Source organism: Lissotriton helveticus, chromosome 8 (assembly GCF_964261635.1).
Source record: "Lissotriton helveticus chromosome 8, aLisHel1.1, whole genome shotgun sequence".
NCBI classification, from domain to species: Eukaryota; Metazoa; Chordata; class Amphibia; order Caudata; family Salamandridae; genus Lissotriton; species Lissotriton helveticus.
This window is the reverse complement of record NC_136069.1, coordinates 1541138249-1541158332: the sequence shown is the minus strand read 5'-3', so window position 1 is coordinate 1541158332 and position 20084 is coordinate 1541138249. Positions and strand designations below refer to the sequence as shown.

Sequence of the window (20084 nt, the reverse complement as noted above, 5' to 3'; positions counted from 1 at the left end):
ACTCGGCCATCCTGACAGTGAAGAGTCCTAAGAAATGTATAAAAGTCACTCAGAAATTTCTGCGTCCATGCAAGCTTGAAATAATTTCAACCTTCAAACACAAGGTGCAACTTTTTGCACAGGACAATAAACACAGAAGATCACATATGAAAGCATTTCATTTCACAGGTGTACTGTTTTTATGCTTTTAGAATAACTTATACCTCTCACCAGCTATTTAGGGTTCTGTATCCTACTCACAAAATTACCTTGCCTGCGACCTCTCTCTTTATACACAAACAACTACTGCTCAGGAAGTAGGAAGGCAGAAGGTGGGGCAGTTTATGCACATTTATGCTGTCAATGTGCCTTGCAGATTCATGCAGAATTTCTAGTTCCTTGCTGGAAACAAGAGAGCAGGCCTTGTTTCAGATCAACTGTCCCTAGCAAGGAACGTCTGAGCACATCCATTCTTTTGCTCTCTAGCCCCTGGCTTGGGACTCACCCTCACTGGCTGAGGAGTGAAGTTCTGCATACCAACGTTGCATAGAAGGTATGTTTGTGATTGGTTTGAGATGGGTGGGAGGTCAAGAGCAGGGAAAAGCAAGTCACCTTCACTTCTAGTCTCCTCTTCTATGCCTACCTGCCGTTCACTCACTCTGTCTTTGTTTCATTCTCTCCTTCCTCAACACCCCATCTCACTCACTGGCTCTATCATTTGTGCTCTTTCCCCTTGCTCTTCTTTTCATAGTGGAAACATCTCTTGAATGGATCATTAGAAAATGAGGTTACATAAAATTAAAAATCTACTTATTGGAAACCAAAAATATCACAAGACTGAATGTAAGCCATTTCTTCAATAAAAGGGATTTTTTAGGCACCCCCCAAAAAACACATAAAACACCACTAGTGCTAGAAGAATATTATACGAGCTTGAAGACAGAATTGGGCAAATTCATTTGCAGTTGAAACTGAAGTTTGGTACTTATTCAGATATTATATGCACTGCCAATTTTTAGCTGAGATTCTGAAGGAACGCAGAGACAAAATGGACTTAAAGTTTTGTCAGAAGTGGGATTCGAACCCACGCCTCCAGGAGAGACTGCAGCCTTAATGCAGTGCCTTAGACCACTCGGCCATCCTGACCACAAGTTGCTTGTTCATCTACATAGTGAGAAAGATAGTGTGAACAAAAACAACACACATCTTAGGCCATGAGTGGCTATAGCAAGAAAAAAACTCACTGCACTTTTCCAAAAAGACAACCATATAAGCCCATGTGAGGGAAATGATCTGATTTTCTCCCTCAAGAAAAAAGAAGATTAAACACAGGTTTGTCAGAAGTGGGATTTGAACCCACACCTCCAGAAGAGACTGCGACCTGAACGCAGCGCCTTAGACCACTCGGCCATCCTGACTTGCATTTTCAGCACCTTCCACAAGCCAGACAGCCATGCAAGTTTGGTACCGAAAAGGCATGCCCTCAATTTATTTATCCCATTATAAGCATTTCCAACAGATCTTTGAACAATCCATACAGAGCAGTACCTATGAAGAACTCTTTAGACCTTTAATGAGTACAAAGAGAAAGTGCTATTCACCAGCCACTTGAACGGCCCAAAGCTGCTTTGAAATTGAGTCAACAGCCACATCTTGGCTGACTAAAGCAAATTCAACAAGGGAGCTCAATGTCACAACATAGGGTGGAATACACAAATCTAAGCAGCCCCTGATCACAGCCCTGAGGACATTGCTGTAAGTGTGCTGGAGTACAGCTGTCTACCAGGTGCTTGGCATTCTTCCAAATTTGCATGGCCTGTCTGGCCAGGGAATACAAGAGCATGACTCTTCTAGATGAGCTCTTACATGGGTCCTAAGCTCATTTGGTAAGGATTGCACTTTATCAGCAAGACTTTGTAAAACAGAAATATATGAGAAACCCAAGCTCTCTTGACTAGACGAGGACGGAATAACGTCCCAGGTGAAGACGAAGAGATGCAACTTCCATCAGATGTTATCCTGATGAAGAAGATTATATCTCCAAAAGTCATTTCAGAAGTGGGATTCGAACCCACGCCTCCAGAGGAGACTGCAGCCTAAACACAGCACCTTAGACCACTCGGCCATCCTGACAGTGAAGAGTCCTAAGAAATGTATAAAAGTCACTCAGAAATTTCTGCGTCCATGCAAGCTTGAAATAATTTCAACCTTCAAACACAAGGTGCAACTTTTTGCACAGGACAATAAACACAGAAGATCACATATGAAAGCATTTCATTTCACAGGTGTACTGTTTTTATGCTTTTAGAATAACTTATACCTCTCACCAGCTATTTAGGGTTCTGTATCCTACTCACAAAATTATCTTGCCTGCGACCTCTCTCTTTATACACAAACAACTATTGCTCAGGAAGTAGGAAGGCAGAAGGTGGGGCAGTTTATGCAAATTTATGCTGTCAATGTGCCTTGCAGATTCATGCAGAATTTCTAGATCCTTGCTTGAAACAAGAGAGCAGGCCTTGTTTCAGATCAACTCTCCCTAGCAAGGAACGTCTGAGCACATCCATTCTTTTGCTCTCTAGCCCCTGGCTTGGGACTCACCCTCACTGGCTGAGGAGTGAAGTTCTGCATACCAACGTTGCATAGAAGGTATGTTTGTGATTGGTTTGAGATGGGTGGGAGGTCAAGAGCAGGGAAAAGCAAGTCACCTTCACTTCTAGTCTCCTCTTCTATGCCTACCTGCCGTTCACTCACTCTGTCTTTGTTTCATTCTCTCCTTCCTCAACACCCCATCTCACTCACTGGCTCTATCATTTGTGCTCTTTCCCCTTGCTCTTCATTTCATAGTGGAAACATCTCTTGAATGGATCATTAGAAAATGAGGTTACATAAAATTAAAAATCTACTTATTGGAAACCAAAAATATCACAAGACTGAATGTAAGCCATTTCTTCAATAAAAGGGATTTTTTAGGCACCCCCCAAAAAACACATAAAACACCACTAGTGCTAGAAGAATATTATACGAGCTTGAAGACAGAATTGGGCAAATTCATTTGCAGTTGAAACTGAAGTTTGGTACTTATTCAGATATTATATGCACTGCCAATTTTTAGCTGAGATTCTGAAGGAACGCAGTGACAAAATGGACTTAAAGTTTTGTCAGAAGTGGGATTCTAACCCACGCCTCCAGGAGAGACTGCGGCCTTAACGCAGCGCCTTAGACCACTCGGCCATCCTGACCACATGTTGCTTGTCCATCTACATAGTGAGAAAGATAGTGTGAACAAAAAAAACACACATCTTAGGCCATAAGTGGCTATAGCAAGAAAAAAACTCACTGCACTTTTCCAAAAAGACAACCATATAAGCCCATGTGAGGGAAATGATCTGATTTTCTCCCTCAAGAAAAAAGAAGATTAAACACAGGTTTGTCAGAAGTGGGATTTGAACCCACGCCTCCAGAAGAGACTGCGACCTGAACACAGCGCCTTAGACCACTCGGCCATCCTGACTTGCATTTGCAGCACCTTCCACAAGCCAGACAGCCATGCAAGTTTGGTACCGAAAAGGCATGCCCTCAATTTATTTATCCCATTATAAGCATTTCCAACAGATCTTTGAACAATCCATACAGAGCAGTACCTATGAAGAACTCTTTAGACCTTTAAAGCGTACAAAGAGAAAGTGCTATTCACCAGCCACTTGAACGGCCCAAAGCTGCTTTGAAATTGAGTCAACAGCCACATCTTGGCTGACTAAAGCAAATTCAACAAGGGAGCTCAATGTCACAACATAGGGTGGAATACGCAAATCTAAGCAGCCCCTGATCACAGCCCTGAGGACATTGCTGTAAGTGTGCTGGAGTACAGCTGTCTACCAGGTGCTTGGCATTCTTCCAAATTTGCATGGCCTGTCTGGCCAGGGAATACAAGAGCATGACTCTTCTAGATGAGCTCTTACATGGGTCCTAAGCTCATTTGGTAAGGATTGCACTTTATCAGCAAGACTTTGTATAACAGAAATATATGAGAAACCCAAGCTCTCTTGACTAGACGAGGACGGAATAACGTCCCAGGTGAAGACGAACAGATGCAACTTCCATCAGATGTTATCCTGATGAAGAAGATTATATCTCCAAAAGTCATGTCAGAAGTGGGATTCGAACCCACGCCTCCAGAGGAGACTGCGGCCTAAACACAGTGCCTTAGACCACTAGGCCATCCTGACAGTGGAGAGTCCTAAGAAATGTATAAAAGTCACTCAGAAATTTCTGTGTCCATGCAAGCTTGAAATAATTTCAAACTTCAAACACAAGGTGCAACTTTTTGCACAGGACAATAAACACAGAAGATCACATATGAAAGCATTTCATTTCACAGGTGTACTGTTTTTATGCTTTTAGAATAACTTATACCTCTCACCAGCTATTTAGGGTTCTGTATCCTACTCACAAAATTACCTTGCCTGCGACCTCTCTCTTTATACACAAACAACTACTGCTCAGGAAGTAGGAAGGCAGAAGGTGGGGCAGTTTATGCACATTTATGCTGTCAATGTGCCTTGCAGATTCATGCAGAATTTCTAGTTCCTTGCTGGAAACAAGAGAGCAGGCCTTGTTTCAGATCAACTGTCCCTAGCAAGGAACGTCTGAGCACATCCATTCTTTTGCTCTCTAGCCCCTGGCTTGGGACTCACCCTCACTGGCTGAGGAGTGAAGTTCTGCATACCAACGTTGCATAGAAGGTATGTTTGTGATTGGTTTGAGATGGGTGGGAGGTCAAGAGCAGGGAAAAGCAAGTCACCTTCACTTCTAGTCTCCTCTTCTATGCCTACCTGCCGTTCACTCACTCTGTCTTTGTTTCATTCTCTCCTTCCTCAACACCCCATCTCACTCACTGGCTCTATCATTTGTGCTCTTTCCCCTTGCTCTTCATTTCATAGTGGAAACATCTCTTGAATGGATCATTAGAAAATGAGGTTACATAAAATTAAAAATCTACTTATTGGAAACCAAAAATATCACAAGACTGAATGTAAGCCATTTCTTCAATAAAAGGGATTTTTTAGGCACCCCCCAAAAAACACATAAAACACCACTAGTGCTAGAAGAATATTATACGAGCTTGAAGACAGAATTGGGCAAATTCATTTGCAGTTGAAACTGAAGTTTGGTACTTATTCAGATATTATATGCACTGCCAATTTTTAGCTGAGATTCTGAAGGAACGCAGTGACAAAATGGACTTAAAGTTTTGTCAGAAGTGGGATTCGAACCCACGCCTCCAGGAGAGACTGCGGCCTTAACGCAGCGCCTTAGACCACTCGGCCATCCTGACCACATGTTGCTTGTCCATCTACATAGTGAGAAAGATAGTGTGAACAAAAAAAACACACATCTTAGGCCATAAGTGGCTATAGCAAGAAAAAAACTCACTGCACTTTTCCAAAAAGACAACCATATAAGCCCATGTGAGGGAAATGATCTGATTTTCTCCCTCAAGAAAAAAGAAGATTAAACACAGGTTTGTCAGAAGTGGGATTTGAACCCACGCCTCCAGAAGAGACTGCGACCTGAACACAGCGCCTTAGACCACTCGGCCATCCTGACTTGCATTTGCAGCACCTTCCACAAGCCAGACAGCCATGCAAGTTTGGTACCGAAAAGGCATGCCCTCAATTTATTTATCCCATTATAAGCATTTCCAACAGATCTTTGAACAATCCATACAGAGCAGTACCTATGAAGAACTCTTTAGACCTTTAAAGCGTACAAAGAGAAAGTGCTATTCACCAGCCACTTGAACGGCCCAAAGCTGCTTTGAAATTGAGTCAACAGCCACATCTTGGCTGACTAAAGCAAATTCAACAAGGGAGCTCAATGTCACAACATAGGGTGGAATACGCAAATCTAAGCAGCCCCTGATCACAGCCCTGAGGACATTGCTGTAAGTGTGCTGGAGTACAGCTGTCTACCAGGTGCTTGGCATTCTTCCAAATTTGCATGGCCTGTCTGGCCAGGGAATACAAGAGCATGACTCTTCTAGATGAGCTCTTACATGGGTCCTAAGCTCATTTGGTAAGGATTGCACTTTATCAGCAAGACTTTGTACAACAGAAATATATGAGAAACCCAAGCTCTCTTGACTAGACGAGGACGGAATAACGTCCCAGGTGAAGACGAACAGATGCAACTTCCATCAGATGTTATCCTGATGAAGAAGATTATATCTCCAAAAGTCATGTCAGAAGTGGGATTCGAACCCACGCCTCCAGAGGAGACTGCGGCCTAAACACAGTGCCTTAGACCACTCGGCCATCCTGACAGTGGAGAGTCCTAAGAAATGTATAAAAGTCACTCAGAAATTTCTGTGTCCATGCAAGCTTGAAATAATTTCAAGCTTCAAACACAAGGTGCAACTTTTTGCACAGGACAATAAACACAGAAGATCACATATGAAAGCATTTCATTTCACAGGTGTACTGTTTTTATGCTTTTAGAATAACTTATACCTCTCACCAGCTATTTAGGGTTCTGTATCCTACTCACAAAATTACCTTGCCTGCGACCTCTCTCTTTATACACAAACAACTACTGCTCAGGAAGTAGGAAGGCAGAAGGTGGGGCAGTTTATGCACATTTATGCTGTCAATGTGCCTTGCAGATTCATGCAGAATTTCTAGTTCCTTGCTGGAAACAAGAGAGCAGGCCTTGTTTCAGATCAACTGTCCCTAGCAAGGAACGTCTGAGCACATCCATTCTTTTGCTCTCTAGCCCCTGGCTTGGGACTCACCCTCACTGGCTGAGGAGTGAAGTTCTGCATACCAACGTTGCATAGAAGGTATGTTTGTGATTGGTTTGAGATGGGTGGGAGGTCAAGAGCAGGGAAAAGCAAGTCACCTTCACTTCTAGTCTCCTCTTCTATGCCTACCTGCCGTTCACTCACTCTGTCTTTGTTTCATTCTCTCCTTCCTCAACACCCCATCTCACTCACTGGCTCTATCATTTGTGCTCTTTCCCCTTGCTCTTCATTTCATAGTGGAAACATCTCTTGAATGGATCATTAGAAAATGAGGTTACATAAAATTAAAAATCTACTTATTGGAAACCAAAAATATCACAAGACTGAATGTAAGCCATTTCTTCAATAAAAGGGATTTTTTAGGCACCCCCCAAAAAACACATAAAACACCACTAGTGCTAGAAGAATATTATACGAGCTTGAAGACAGAATTGGGCAAATTCATTTGCAGTTGAAACTGAAGTTTGGTACTTATTCAGATATTATATGCACTGCCAATTTTTAGCTGAGATTCTGAAGGAACGCAGTGACAAAATGGACTTAAAGTTTTGTCAGAAGTGGGATTCGAACCCACGCCTCCAGGAGAGACTGCGGCCTTAACGCAGCGCCTTAGACCACTCGGCCATCCTGACCACATGTTGCTTGTCCATCTACATAGTGAGAAAGATAGTGTGAACAAAAAAAACACACATCTTAGGCCATAAGTGGCTATAGCAAGAAAAAAACTCACTGCACTTTTCCAAAAAGACAACCATATAAGCCCATGTGAGGGAAATGATCTGATTTTCTCCCTCAAGAAAAAAGAAGATTAAACACAGGTTTGTCAGAAGTGGTATTTGAACCCACGCCTCCAGAAGAGACTGCGACCTGAACGCAGCGCCTTAGACCACTCGGCCATCCTGACTTGCATTTGCAGCACATTCCACAAGCCAGACAGCCATGCAAGTTTGGTACCGAAAAGGCATGCCCTCAATTTATTTATCCCATTATAAGCATTTCCAACAGATCTTTGAACAATCCATACAGAGCAGTACCTATGAAGAACTCTTTAGACCTTTAAAGCGTACAAAGAGAAAGTGCTATTCACCAGCCACTTGAACGGCCCAAAGCTGCTTTGAAATTGAGTCAACAGCCACATCTTGGCTGACTAAAGCAAATTCAACAAGGGAGCTCAATGTCACAACATAGGGTGGAATACGCAAATCTAAGCAGCCCCTGATCACAGCCCTGAGGACATTGCTGTAAGTGTGCTGGAGTACAGCTGTCTACCAGGTGCTTGGCATTCTTCCAAATTTGCATGGCCTGTCTGGCCAGGGAATACAAGAGCATGACTCTTCTAGATGAGCTCTTACATGGGTCCTAAGCTCATTTGGTAAGGATTGCACTTTATCAGCAAGATTTTGTACAACAGAAATATATGAGAAACCCAAGCTCTCTTGACTAGACGAGGACGGAATAACGTCCCAGGTGAAGACGAACAGATGCAACTTCCATCAGATGTTATCCTGATGAAGAAGATTATATCTCCAAAAGTCATGTCAGAAGTGGGATTCAAACCCACGCCTCCAGAGGAGACTGCGGCCTAAACACAGCGCCTTAGACCACTCGGCCATCCTGACAGTGGAGAGTCCTAAGAAATGTATAAAAGTCACTCAGAAATTTCTGCGTCCATGCAAGCTTGAAATAATTTCAACCTTCAAACACAAGGTGCAACTTTTTGCACAGGACAATAAACACAGAAGATCACATATGAAAGCATTTCATTTCACAGGTGTACTGTTTTTATGCTTTTAGAATAACTTATACCTCTCACCAGCTATTTAGGGTTCTGTATCCTACTCACAAAATTACCTTGCCTGCGACCTCTCTCTTTATACACAAACAACTACTGCTCAGGAAGTAGGAAGGCAGAAGGTGGGGCAGTTTATGCAAATTTATGCTGTCAATGTGCCTTGCAGATTCATGCAGAATTTCTAGTTCCTTGCTGGAAACAAGAGAGCAGGCCTTGTTTCAGATCAACTGTCCCTAGCAAGGAACGTCTGAGCACATCCATTCTTTTGCTCTCTAGCCCCTGGCTTGGGACTCACCCTCACTGGCTGAGGAGTGAAGTTCTGCATACCAACGTTGAATAGAAGGTATGTTTGTGATTGGTTTGAGATGGGTGGGAGGTCAAGAGCAGGGAAAAGCAAGTCACCTTCCCTTCTAGTCTCCTCTTCTATGCCTACCTGCCGTTCACTCACTCTGTCTTTGTTTCATTCTCTCCTTCCTCAACACCCCATCTCACTCACTGGCTCTATCATTTGTGCTCTTTCCCCTTGCTCTTCATTTCATAGTGGAAACATCTCTTGAATGGATCATTAGAAAATGAGGTTACATAAAATTAAAAATCTACTTATTGGAAACCAAAAATATCACAAGACTGAATGTAAGCCATTTCTTCAATAAAAGGGATTTTTTAGGCACCCCCCAAAAAACACATAAAACACCACTAGTGCTAGAAGAATATTATACGAGCTTGAAGACAGAATTGGGCAAATTCATTTGCAGTTGAAACTGAAGTTTGGTACTTATTCAGATATATTATGCACTGCCAATTTTTAGCTGAGATTCTGAAGGAACGCAGAGACAAAATGGACTTAAAGTTTTGTCAGAAGTGGGATTCGAACCCACGCCTCCAGGAGAGACTGCGGCCTTAATGCAGTGCCTTAGACCACTCGGCCATCCTGACCACAAGTTGCTTGTTCATCTACATAGTGAGAAAGATAGTGTGAACAAAAACAACACACATCTTAGGCCATGAGTGGCTATAGCAAGAAAAAAACTCACTGCACTTTTCCAAAAAGACAACCATATAAGCCCATGTGAGGGAAATGATCTGATTTTCTCCCTCAAGAAAAAAGAAGATTAAACACAGGTTTGTCAGAAGTGGGATTTGAACCCACGCCTCCAGAAGAGACTGCAACCTGAACGCAGCGCCTTAGACCACTCGGCCATCCTGACTTGCATTTTCAGCACCTTCCACAAGCCAGACAGCCATGCAAGTTTGGTACCGAAAATGCATGCCCTCAATTTATTTATCCCATTATAAGCATTTCCAACAGATCTTTGAACAATCCATACAGAGCAGTACCTATGAAGAACTCTTTAGACCTTTAATGAGTACAAAGAGAAAGTGCTATTCACCAGCCACTTGAACGGCCCAAAGCTGCTTTGAAATTGAGTCAACAGCCACATCTTGGCTGACTAAAGCAAATTCAACAAGGGAGCTCAATGTCACAACATAGGGTGGAATACACAAATCTAAGCAGCCCCTGATCACAGCCCTGAGGACATTGCTGTAAGTGTGCTGGAGTACAGCTGTCTACCAGGTGCTTGGCATTCTTCCAAATTTGCATGGCCTGTCTGGCCAGGGAATACAAGAGCATGACTCTTCTAGATGAGCTCTTACATGGGTCCTAAGCTCATTTGGTAAGGATTGCACTTCATCAGCAAGACTTTGTAAAACAGAAATATATCAGAAACCCAAGCTCTCTTGACTAGACGAGGACGGAATAACGTCCCAGGTGAAGACGAAGAGATGCAACTTCCATCAGATGTTATCCTGATGAAGAAGATTATATCTCCAAAAGTCATTTCTGAAGTGGGATTCGAACCCACGCCTTCAGAGGAGACTGCAGCCTAAACACAGCGCCTTAGACCACTCGGCCATCCTGACAGTGAAGAGTCCTAAGAAATGTATAAAAGTCACTCAGAAATTTCTGCGTCCATGCAAGCTTGAAATAATTTCAACCTTCAAACACAAGGTGCAACTTTTTGCACAGGACAATAAACACAGAAGATCACATATGAAAGCATTTCATTTCACAGGTGTACTGTTTTTATGCTTTTAGAATAACTTATACCTCTCACCAGCTATTTAGGGTTCTGTATCCTACTCACAAAATTACCTTGCCTGCGACCTCTCTCTTTATACACAAACAACTACTGCTCAGGAAGTAGGAAGGCAGAAGGTGGGGCAGTTTATGCACATTTATGCTGTCAATGTGCCTTGCAGATTCATGCAGAATTTCTAGTTCCTTGCTGGAAACAAGAGAGCAGGCCTTGTTTCAGATCAACTGTCCCTAGCAAGGAACGTCTGAGCACATCCATTCTTTTGCTCTCTAGCCCCTGGCTTGGGACTCACCCTCACTGGCTGAGGAGTGAAGTTCTGCATACCAACGTTGCATAGAAGGTATGTTTGTGATTGGTTTGAGATGGGTGGGAGGTCAAGAGCAGGGAAAAGCAAGTCACCTTCACTTCTAGTCTCCTCTTCTATGCCTACCTGCCGTTCACTCACTCTGTCTTTGTTTCATTCTCTCCTTCCTCAACACCCCATCTCACTCACTGGCTCTATCATTTGTGCTCTTTCCCCTTGCTCTTCTTTTCATAGTGGAAACATCTCTTGAATGGATCATTAGAAAATGAGGTTACATAAAATTAAAAATCTACTTATTGGAAACCAAAAATATCACAAGACTGAATGTAAGCCATTTCTTCAATAAAAGGGATTTTTTAGGCACCCCCCAAAAAACACATAAAACACCACTAGTGCTAGAAGAATATTATACGAGCTTGAAGACAGAATTGGGCAAATTCATTTGCAGTTGGAACTGAAGTTTGGTACTTATTCAGATATTATATGCACTGCCAATTTTTAGCTGAGATTCTGAAGGAACGCAGAGACAAAATGGACTTAAAGTTTTGTCAGAAGTGGGATTCGAACCCACGCCTCCAGGAGAGACTGCAGCCTTAATGCAGTGCCTTAGACCACTCGGCCATCCTGACCACAAGTTGCTTGTTCATCTACATAGTGAGAAAGATAGTGTGAACAAAAACAACACACATCTTAGGCCATGAGTGGCTATAGCAAGAAAAAAACTCACTGCACTTTTCCAAAAAGACAACCATATAAGCCCATGTGAGGGAAATGATCTGATTTTCTCCCTCAAGAAAAAAGAAGATTAAACACAGGTTTGTCAGAAGTGGGATTTGAACCCACACCTCCAGAAGAGACTGCGACCTGAACGCAGCGCCTTAGACCACTCGGCCATCCTGACTTGCATTTTCAGCACCTTCCACAAGCCAGACAGCCATGCAAGTTTGGTACCGAAAAGGCATGCCCTCAATTTATTTATCCCATTATAAGCATTTCCAACAGATCTTTGAACAATCCATACAGAGCAGTACCTATGAAGAACTCTTTAGACCTTTAATGAGTACAAAGAGAAAGTGCTATTCACCAGCCACTTGAACGGCCCAAAGCTGCTTTGAAATTGAGTCAACAGCCACATCTTGGCTGACTAAAGCAAATTCAACAAGGGAGCTCAATGTCACAACATAGGGTGGAATACACAAATCTAAGCAGCCCCTGATCACAGCCCTGAGGACATTGCTGTAAGTGTGCTGGAGTACAGCTGTCTACCAGGTGCTTGGCATTCTTCCAAATTTGCATGGCCTGTCTGGCCAGGGAATACAAGAGCATGACTCTTCTAGATGAGCTCTTACATGGGTCCTAAGCTCATTTGGTAAGGATTGCACTTTATCAGCAAGACTTTGTAAAACAGAAATATATGAGAAACCCAAGCTCTCTTGACTAGACGAGGACGGAATAACGTCCCAGGTGAAGACGAAGAGATGCAACTTCCATCAGATGTTATCCTGATGAAGAAGATTATATCTCCAAAAGTCATTTCAGAAGTGGGATTCGAACCCACGCCTCCAGAGGAGACTGCAGCCTAAACACAGCACCTTAGACCACTCGGCCATCCTGACAGTGAAGAGTCCTAAGAAATGTATAAAAGTCACTCAGAAATTTCTGCGTCCATGCAAGCTTGAAATAATTTCAACCTTCAAACACAAGGTGCAACTTTTTGCACAGGACAATAAACACAGAAGATCACATATGAAAGCATTTCATTTCACAGGTGTACTGTTTTTATGCTTTTAGAATAACTTATACCTCTCACCAGCTATTTAGGGTTCTGTATCCTACTCACAAAATTATCTTGCCTGCGACCTCTCTCTTTATACACAAACAACTATTGCTCAGGAAGTAGGAAGGCAGAAGGTGGGGCAGTTTATGCAAATTTATGCTGTCAATGTGCCTTGCAGATTCATGCAGAATTTCTAGATCCTTGCTTGAAACAAGAGAGCAGGCCTTGTTTCAGATCAACTCTCCCTAGCAAGGAACGTCTGAGCACATCCATTCTTTTGCTCTCTAGCCCCTGGCTTGGGACTCACCCTCACTGGCTGAGGAGTGAAGTTCTGCATACCAACGTTGCATAGAAGGTATGTTTGTGATTGGTTTGAGATGGGTGGGAGGTCAAGAGCAGGGAAAAGCAAGTCACCTTCACTTCTAGTCTCCTCTTCTATGCCTACCTGCCGTTCACTCACTCTGTCTTTGTTTCATTCTCTCCTTCCTCAACACCCCATCTCACTCACTGGCTCTATCATTTGTGCTCTTTCCCCTTGCTCTTCATTTCATAGTGGAAACATCTCTTGAATGGATCATTAGAAAATGAGGTTACATAAAATTAAAAATCTACTTATTGGAAACCAAAAATATCACAAGACTGAATGTAAGCCATTTCTTCAATAAAAGGGATTTTTTAGGCACCCCCCAAAAAACACATAAAACACCACTAGTGCTAGAAGAATATTATACGAGCTTGAAGACAGAATTGGGCAAATTCATTTGCAGTTGAAACTGAAGTTTGGTACTTATTCAGATATTATATGCACTGCCAATTTTTAGCTGAGATTCTGAAGGAACGCAGTGACAAAATGGACTTAAAGTTTTGTCAGAAGTGGGATTCGAACCCACGCCTCCAGGAGAGACTGCGGCCTTAACGCAGCGCCTTAGACCACTCGGCCATCCTGACCACATGTTGCTTGTCCATCTACATAGTGAGAAAGATAGTGTGAACAAAAAAAACACACATCTTAGGCCATAAGTGGCTATAGCAAGAAAAAAACTCACTGCACTTTTCCAAAAAGACAACCATATAAGCCCATGTGAGGGAAATGATCTGATTTTCTCCCTCAAGAAAAAAGAAGATTAAACACAGGTTTGTCAGAAGTGGGATTTGAACCCACGCCTCCAGAAGAGACTGCGACCTGAACACAGCGCCTTAGACCACTCGGCCATCCTGACTTGCATTTGCAGCACCTTCCACAAGCCAGACAGCCATGCAAGTTTGGTACCGAAAAGGCATGCCCTCAATTTATTTATCCCATTATAAGCATTTCCAACAGATCTTTGAACAATCCATACAGAGCAGTACCTATGAAGAACTCTTTAGACCTTTAAAGCGTACAAAGAGAAAGTGCTATTCACCAGCCACTTGAACGGCCCAAAGCTGCTTTGAAATTGAGTCAACAGCCACATCTTGGCTGACTAAAGCAAATTCAACAAGGGAGCTCAATGTCACAACATAGGGTGGAATACGCAAATCTAAGCAGCCCCTGATCACAGCCCTGAGGACATTGCTGTAAGTGTGCTGGAGTACAGCTGTCTACCAGGTGCTTGGCATTCTTCCAAATTTGCATGGCCTGTCTGGCCAGGGAATACAAGAGCATGACTCTTCTAGATGAGCTCTTACATGGGTCCTAAGCTCATTTGGTAAGGATTGCACTTTATCAGCAAGACTTTGTATAACAGAAATATATGAGAAACCCAAGCTCTCTTGACTAGACGAGGACGGAATAACGTCCCAGGTGAAGACGAACAGATGCAACTTCCATCAGATGTTATCCTGATGAAGAAGATTATATCTCCAAAAGTCATGTCAGAAGTGGGATTCGAACCCACGCCTCCAGAGGAGACTGCGGCCTAAACACAGTGCCTTAGACCACTCGGCCATCCTGACAGTGGAGAGTCCTAAGAAATGTATAAAAGTCACTCAGAAATTTCTGTGTCCATGCAAGCTTGAAATAATTTCAAACTTCAAACACAAGGTGCAACTTTTTGCACAGGACAATAAACACAGAAGATCACATATGAAAGCATTTCATTTCACAGGTGTACTGTTTTTATGCTTTTAGAATAACTTATACCTCTCACCAGCTATTTAGGGTTCTGTATCCTACTCACAAAATTACCTTGCCTGCGACCTCTCTCTTTATACACAAACAACTACTGCTCAGGAAGTAGGAAGGCAGAAGGTGGGGCAGTTTATGCACATTTATGCTGTCAATGTGCCTTGCAGATTCATGCAGAATTTCTAGTTCCTTGCTGGAAACAAGAGAGCAGGCCTTGTTTCAGATCAACTGTCCCTAGCAAGGAACGTCTGAGCACATCCATTCTTTTGCTCTCTAGCCCCTGGCTTGGGACTCACCCTCACTGGCTGAGGAGTGAAGTTCTGCATACCAACGTTGCATAGAAGGTATGTTTGTGATTGGTTTGAGATGGGTGGGAGGTCAAGAGCAGGGAAAAGCAAGTCACCTTCACTTCTAGTCTCCTCTTCTATGCCTACCTGCCGTTCACTCACTCTGTCTTTGTTTCATTCTCTCCTTCCTCAACACCCCATCTCACTCACTGGCTCTATCATTTGTGCTCTTTCCCCTTGCTCTTCATTTCATAGTGGAAACATCTCTTGAATGGATCATTAGAAAATGAGGTTACATAAAATTAAAAATCTACTTATTGGAAACCAAAAATATCACAAGACTGAATGTAAGCCATTTCTTCAATAAAAGGGATTTTTTAGGCACCCCCCAAAAAACACATAAAAGACCACTAGTGCTAGAAGAATATTATACGAGCTTGAAGACAGAATTGGGCAAATTCATTTGCAGTTGAAACTGAAGTTTGGTACTTATTCAGATATTATATGCACTGCCAATTTTTAGCTGAGATTCTGAAGGAACGCAGTGACAAAATGGACTTAAAGTTTTGTCAGAAGTGGGATTCGAACCCACGCCTCCAGGAGAGACTGCGGCCTTAACGCAGCGCCTTAGACCACTCGGCCATCCTGACCACATGTTGCTTGTCCATCTACATAGTGAGAAAGATAGTGTGAACAAAAAAAACACACATCTTAGGCCATAAGTGGCTATAGCAAGAAAAAAACTCACTGCACTTTTCCAAAAAGACAACCATATAAGCCCATGTGAGGGAAATGATCTGATTTTCTCCCTCAAGAAAAAAGAAGATTAAACACAGGTTTGTCAAAAGTGGTATTTGAACCCACGCCTCCAGAAGAGACTGCGACCTGAACGCAGCGCCTTAGACCACTCGGCCATCCTGACTTGCATTTGCAGCACATTCCACAAGCCAGACAGCCATGCAAGTTTGGTACCGAAAAGGCATGCCCTCAATTTATTTATCCCATTATAAGCATTTCCAACAGATCTTTGAACAATCCATACAGAGCAGTACCTATGAAGAACTCTTTAGACCTTTAAAGCGTACAAAGAGAAAGTGCTATTCACCAGCCACTTGAACGGCCCAAAGCTGCTTTGAAATTGAGTCAACAGCCACATCTTGGCTGACTAAAGCAAATTCAACAAGGGAGCTCAATGTCACAACATAGGGTGGAATACGCAAATCTAAGCAGCCCCTGATCACAGCCCTGAGGACATTGCTGTAAGTGTGCTGGAGTACAGCTGTCTACCAGGTGCTTGGCATTCTTCCAAATTTGCATGGCCTGTCTGGCCAGGGAATACAAGAGCATGACTCTTCTAGATGAGCTCTTACATGGGTCCTAAGCTCATTTGGTAAGGATTGCACTTTATCAGCAAGATTTTGTACAACAGAAATATATGAGAAACCCAAGCTCTCTTGACTAGACGAGGACGGAATAACGTCCCAGGTGAAGACGAACAGATGCAACTTCCATCAGATGTTATCCTGATGAAGAAGATTATATCTCCAAAAGTCATGTCAGAAGTGGGATTCAAACCCACGCCTCCAGAGGAGACTGCGGCCTAAACACAGCGCCTTAGACCACTCGGCCATCCTGACAGTGGAGAGTCCTAAGAAATGTATAAAAGTCACTCAGAAATTTCTGCGTCCATGCAAGCTTGAAATAATTTCAACCTTCAAACACAAGGTGCAACTTTTTGCACAGGACAATAAACACAGAAGATCACATATGAAAGCATTTCATTTCACAGGTGTACTGTTTTTATGCTTTTAGAATAACTTATACCTCTCACCAGCTATTTAGGGTTCTGTATCCTACTCACAAAATTACCTTGCCTGCGACCTCTCTCTTTATACACAAACAACTACTGCTCAGGAAGTAGGAAGGCAGAAGGTGGGGCAGTTTATGCAAATTTATGCTGTCAATGTGCCTTGCAGATTCATGCAGAATTTCTAGTTCCTTGCTGGAAACAAGAGAGCAGGCCTTGTTTCAGATCAACTGTCCCTAGCAAGGAACGTCTGAGCACATCCATTCTTTTGCTCTCTAGCCCCTGGCTTGGGACTCACCCTCACTGGCTGAGGAGTGAAGTTCTGCATACCAACGTTGAATAGAAGGTATGTTTGTGATTGGTTTGAGATGGGTGGGAGGTCAAGAGCAGGGAAAAGCAAGTCACCTTCCCTTCTAGTCTCCTCTTCTATGCCTACCTGCCGTTCACTCACTCTGTCTTTGTTTCATTCTCTCCTTCCTCAACACCCCATCTCACTCACTGGCTCTATCATTTGTGCTCTTTCCCCTTGCTCTTCATTTCATAGTGGAAACATCTCTTGAATGGATCATTAGAAAATGAGGTTACATAAAATTAAAAATCTACTTATTGGAAACCAAAAATATCACAAGACTGAATGTAAGCCATTTCTTCAATAAAAGGGATTTTTTAGGCACCCCCCAAAAAACACATAAAACACCACTAGTGCTAGAAGAATATTATACGAGCTTGAAGACAGAATTGGGCAAATTCATTTGCAGTTGAAACTGAAGTTTGGTACTTATTCAGATATTATATGCACTGCCAATTTTTAGCTGAGATTCTGAAGGAACGCAGTGACAAAATGGACTTAAAGTTTTGTCAGAAGTGGGATTCGAACCCACGCCTCCAGGAGAGACTGCGGCCTTAACGCAGCGCCTTAGACCACTCGGCCATCCTGACCACATGTTGCTTGTCCATCTACATAGTGAGAAAGATAGTGTGAACAAAAAAAACACACATCTTAGGCCATAAGTGGCTATAGCAAGAAAAAAACTCACTGCACTTTTCCAAAAAGACAACCATATAAGCCCATGTGAGGGAAATGATCTGATTTTCTCCCTCAAGAAAAAAGAAGATTAAACACAGGTTTGTCAGAAGTGGGATTTGAACCCATGCCTCCAGAAGAGACTGCGACCTGAACACAGCGCCTTAGACCACTCGGCCATCCTGACTCGCATTTGCAGCACCTTCCACAAGCCAGACAGCCATGCAAGTTTGGTACCGAAAAGGCATGCCCTCAATTTATTTATCCCATTATAAGCATTTCCAACAGATCTTTGAACAATCCATACAGAGCAGTACCTATGAAGAACTCTTTAGACCTTTAAAGCGTACAAAGAGAAAGTGCTATTCACCAGCCACTTGAACGGCCCAAAGCTGCTTTGAAATTGAGTCAACAGCCACATCTTGGCTGACTAAAGCAAATTCAACAAGGGAGCTCAATGTCACAACATAGGGTGGAATACGCAAATCTAAGCAGCCCCTGATCACAGCCCTGAGGACATTGCTGTAAGTGTGCTGGAGTACAGCTGTCTACCAGGTGCTTGGCATTCTTCCAAATTTGCATGGCCTGTCTGGCCAGGGAATACAAGAGCATGACTCTTCTAGATGAGCTCTTACATGGGTCCTAAGCTCATTTGGTAAGGATTGCACTTTATCAGCAAGACTTTGTACAACAGAAATATATGAGAAACCCAAGCTCTCTTGACTAGACGAGGACGGAATAACGTCCCAGGTGAAGACGAACAGATGCAACTTCCATCAGATGTTATCCTGATGAAGAAGATTATATCTCCAAAAGTCATGTCAGAAGTGGGATTCGAACCCACGCCTCCAGAGGAGACTGCGGCCTAAACACAGTGCCTTAGACCACTCGGCCATCCTGACAGTGGAGAGTCCTAAGAAATGTATAAAAGTCACTCAGAAATTTCTGTGTCCATGCAAGCTTGAAATAATTTCAAGCTTCAAACACAAGGTGCAACTTTTTGCACAGGACAATAAACACAGAAGATCACATATGAAAGCATTTCATTTCACAGGTGTACTGTTTTTATGCTTTTAGAATAACTTATACCTCTCACCAGCTATTTAGGGTTCTGTATCCTACTCACAAAATTACCTTGCCTGCGACCTCTCTCTTTATACACAAACAACTACTGCTCAGGAAGTAGGAAGGCAGAAGGTGGGGCAGTTTATGCACATTTATGCTGTCAATGTGCCTTGCAGATTCATGCAGAATTTCTAGTTCCTTGCTGGAAACAAGAGAGCAGGCCTTGTTTCAGATCAACTGTCCCTAGCAAGGAACGTCTGAGCACATCCATTCTTTTGCTCTCTAGCCCCTGGCTTGGGACTCACCCTCACTGGCTGAGGAGTGAAGTTCTGCATACCAACGTTGCATAGAAGGTATGTTTGTGATTGGTTTGAGATGGGTGGGAGGTCAAGAGCAGGGAAAAGCAAGTCACCTTCACTTCTAGTCTCCTCTTCTATGCCTACCTGCCGTTCACTCACTCTGTCTTTGTTTCATTCTCTCCTTCCTCAACACCCCATCTCACTCACTGGCTCTATCATTTGTGCTCTTTCCCCTTGCTCTTCATTTCATAGTGGAAACATCTCTTGAATGGATCATTAGAAAATGAGGTTACATAAAATTAAAAATCTACTTATTGGAAACCAAAAATATCACAAGACTGAATGTAAGCCATTTCTTCAATAAAAGGGATTTTTTAGGCACCCCCCAAAAAACACATAAAACACCACTAGTGCTAGAAGAATATTATACGAGCTTGAAGACAGAATTGGGCAAATTCATTTGCAGTTGAAACTGAAGTTTGGTACTTATTCAGATATTATATGCACTGCCAATTTTTAGCTGAGATTCTGAAGGAACGCAGTGACAAAATGGACTTAAAGTTTTGTCAGAAGTGGGATTCGAACCCACGCCTCCAGGAGAGACTGCGGCCTTAACGCAGCGCCTTAGACCACTCGGCCATCCTGACCACATGTTGCTTGTCCATCTACATAGTGAGAAAGATAGTGTGAACAAAAAAAACACACATCTTAGGCCATAAGTGGCTATAGCAAGAAAAAAACT

At 42.8% G+C, this 20084-nt stretch overlaps 26 non-coding genes across 26 annotated transcripts; all 26 read right to left on the bottom strand.

Annotated features, from left to right (window-relative positions):
* Positions 1–1042: 1042 nt before the first annotated feature.
* TRNAL-AAG (transfer RNA leucine (anticodon AAG)) lies at positions 1043–1125 on the bottom strand. The gene has a single exon. It is a non-coding gene; the product is annotated as a tRNA-Leu (tRNA).
* A 189-nt stretch (positions 1126–1314) lies between these two features.
* Positions 1315–1397, bottom strand: TRNAL-CAG (transfer RNA leucine (anticodon CAG)). Its single transcript has one exon. It is a non-coding gene; the product is annotated as a tRNA-Leu (tRNA).
* Positions 1398–2029: 632 nt separating this feature from the next.
* TRNAL-UAG (transfer RNA leucine (anticodon UAG)) lies at positions 2030–2112 on the bottom strand. The gene has a single exon. It is a non-coding gene; the product is annotated as a tRNA-Leu (tRNA).
* A 1026-nt stretch (positions 2113–3138) lies between these two features.
* TRNAL-AAG (transfer RNA leucine (anticodon AAG)) lies at positions 3139–3221 on the bottom strand. Its single transcript has one exon. It is a non-coding gene; the product is annotated as a tRNA-Leu (tRNA).
* A 189-nt stretch (positions 3222–3410) lies between these two features.
* On the bottom strand, positions 3411–3493 carry TRNAL-CAG (transfer RNA leucine (anticodon CAG)). The gene has a single exon. It is a non-coding gene; the product is annotated as a tRNA-Leu (tRNA).
* A 632-nt stretch (positions 3494–4125) lies between these two features.
* Positions 4126–4208, bottom strand: TRNAL-UAG (transfer RNA leucine (anticodon UAG)). Its single transcript has one exon. It is a non-coding gene; the product is annotated as a tRNA-Leu (tRNA).
* A 1026-nt stretch (positions 4209–5234) lies between these two features.
* On the bottom strand, positions 5235–5317 carry TRNAL-AAG (transfer RNA leucine (anticodon AAG)). Its single transcript has one exon. It is a non-coding gene; the product is annotated as a tRNA-Leu (tRNA).
* Positions 5318–5506: 189 nt separating this feature from the next.
* TRNAL-CAG (transfer RNA leucine (anticodon CAG)) lies at positions 5507–5589 on the bottom strand. The gene has a single exon. It is a non-coding gene; the product is annotated as a tRNA-Leu (tRNA).
* Positions 5590–6221: 632 nt separating this feature from the next.
* TRNAL-UAG (transfer RNA leucine (anticodon UAG)) lies at positions 6222–6304 on the bottom strand. The gene has a single exon. It is a non-coding gene; the product is annotated as a tRNA-Leu (tRNA).
* Positions 6305–7330: 1026 nt separating this feature from the next.
* Positions 7331–7413, bottom strand: TRNAL-AAG (transfer RNA leucine (anticodon AAG)). The gene has a single exon. It is a non-coding gene; the product is annotated as a tRNA-Leu (tRNA).
* Positions 7414–7602: 189 nt separating this feature from the next.
* TRNAL-CAG (transfer RNA leucine (anticodon CAG)) lies at positions 7603–7685 on the bottom strand. Its single transcript has one exon. It is a non-coding gene; the product is annotated as a tRNA-Leu (tRNA).
* Positions 7686–8317: 632 nt separating this feature from the next.
* On the bottom strand, positions 8318–8400 carry TRNAL-UAG (transfer RNA leucine (anticodon UAG)). The gene has a single exon. It is a non-coding gene; the product is annotated as a tRNA-Leu (tRNA).
* Positions 8401–9426: 1026 nt separating this feature from the next.
* TRNAL-AAG (transfer RNA leucine (anticodon AAG)) lies at positions 9427–9509 on the bottom strand. The gene has a single exon. It is a non-coding gene; the product is annotated as a tRNA-Leu (tRNA).
* A 189-nt stretch (positions 9510–9698) lies between these two features.
* Positions 9699–9781, bottom strand: TRNAL-CAG (transfer RNA leucine (anticodon CAG)). The gene has a single exon. It is a non-coding gene; the product is annotated as a tRNA-Leu (tRNA).
* A 1741-nt stretch (positions 9782–11522) lies between these two features.
* On the bottom strand, positions 11523–11605 carry TRNAL-AAG (transfer RNA leucine (anticodon AAG)). Its single transcript has one exon. It is a non-coding gene; the product is annotated as a tRNA-Leu (tRNA).
* Positions 11606–11794: 189 nt separating this feature from the next.
* On the bottom strand, positions 11795–11877 carry TRNAL-CAG (transfer RNA leucine (anticodon CAG)). The gene has a single exon. It is a non-coding gene; the product is annotated as a tRNA-Leu (tRNA).
* Positions 11878–12509: 632 nt separating this feature from the next.
* TRNAL-UAG (transfer RNA leucine (anticodon UAG)) lies at positions 12510–12592 on the bottom strand. The gene has a single exon. It is a non-coding gene; the product is annotated as a tRNA-Leu (tRNA).
* A 1026-nt stretch (positions 12593–13618) lies between these two features.
* Positions 13619–13701, bottom strand: TRNAL-AAG (transfer RNA leucine (anticodon AAG)). Its single transcript has one exon. It is a non-coding gene; the product is annotated as a tRNA-Leu (tRNA).
* Positions 13702–13890: 189 nt separating this feature from the next.
* Positions 13891–13973, bottom strand: TRNAL-CAG (transfer RNA leucine (anticodon CAG)). Its single transcript has one exon. It is a non-coding gene; the product is annotated as a tRNA-Leu (tRNA).
* A 632-nt stretch (positions 13974–14605) lies between these two features.
* TRNAL-UAG (transfer RNA leucine (anticodon UAG)) lies at positions 14606–14688 on the bottom strand. Its single transcript has one exon. It is a non-coding gene; the product is annotated as a tRNA-Leu (tRNA).
* Positions 14689–15714: 1026 nt separating this feature from the next.
* TRNAL-AAG (transfer RNA leucine (anticodon AAG)) lies at positions 15715–15797 on the bottom strand. Its single transcript has one exon. It is a non-coding gene; the product is annotated as a tRNA-Leu (tRNA).
* A 904-nt stretch (positions 15798–16701) lies between these two features.
* On the bottom strand, positions 16702–16784 carry TRNAL-UAG (transfer RNA leucine (anticodon UAG)). The gene has a single exon. It is a non-coding gene; the product is annotated as a tRNA-Leu (tRNA).
* A 1026-nt stretch (positions 16785–17810) lies between these two features.
* On the bottom strand, positions 17811–17893 carry TRNAL-AAG (transfer RNA leucine (anticodon AAG)). Its single transcript has one exon. It is a non-coding gene; the product is annotated as a tRNA-Leu (tRNA).
* A 189-nt stretch (positions 17894–18082) lies between these two features.
* Positions 18083–18165, bottom strand: TRNAL-CAG (transfer RNA leucine (anticodon CAG)). The gene has a single exon. It is a non-coding gene; the product is annotated as a tRNA-Leu (tRNA).
* Positions 18166–18797: 632 nt separating this feature from the next.
* TRNAL-UAG (transfer RNA leucine (anticodon UAG)) lies at positions 18798–18880 on the bottom strand. Its single transcript has one exon. It is a non-coding gene; the product is annotated as a tRNA-Leu (tRNA).
* Positions 18881–19906: 1026 nt separating this feature from the next.
* Positions 19907–19989, bottom strand: TRNAL-AAG (transfer RNA leucine (anticodon AAG)). Its single transcript has one exon. It is a non-coding gene; the product is annotated as a tRNA-Leu (tRNA).
* Between the last annotated feature and the right edge of the window lie 95 nt (positions 19990–20084).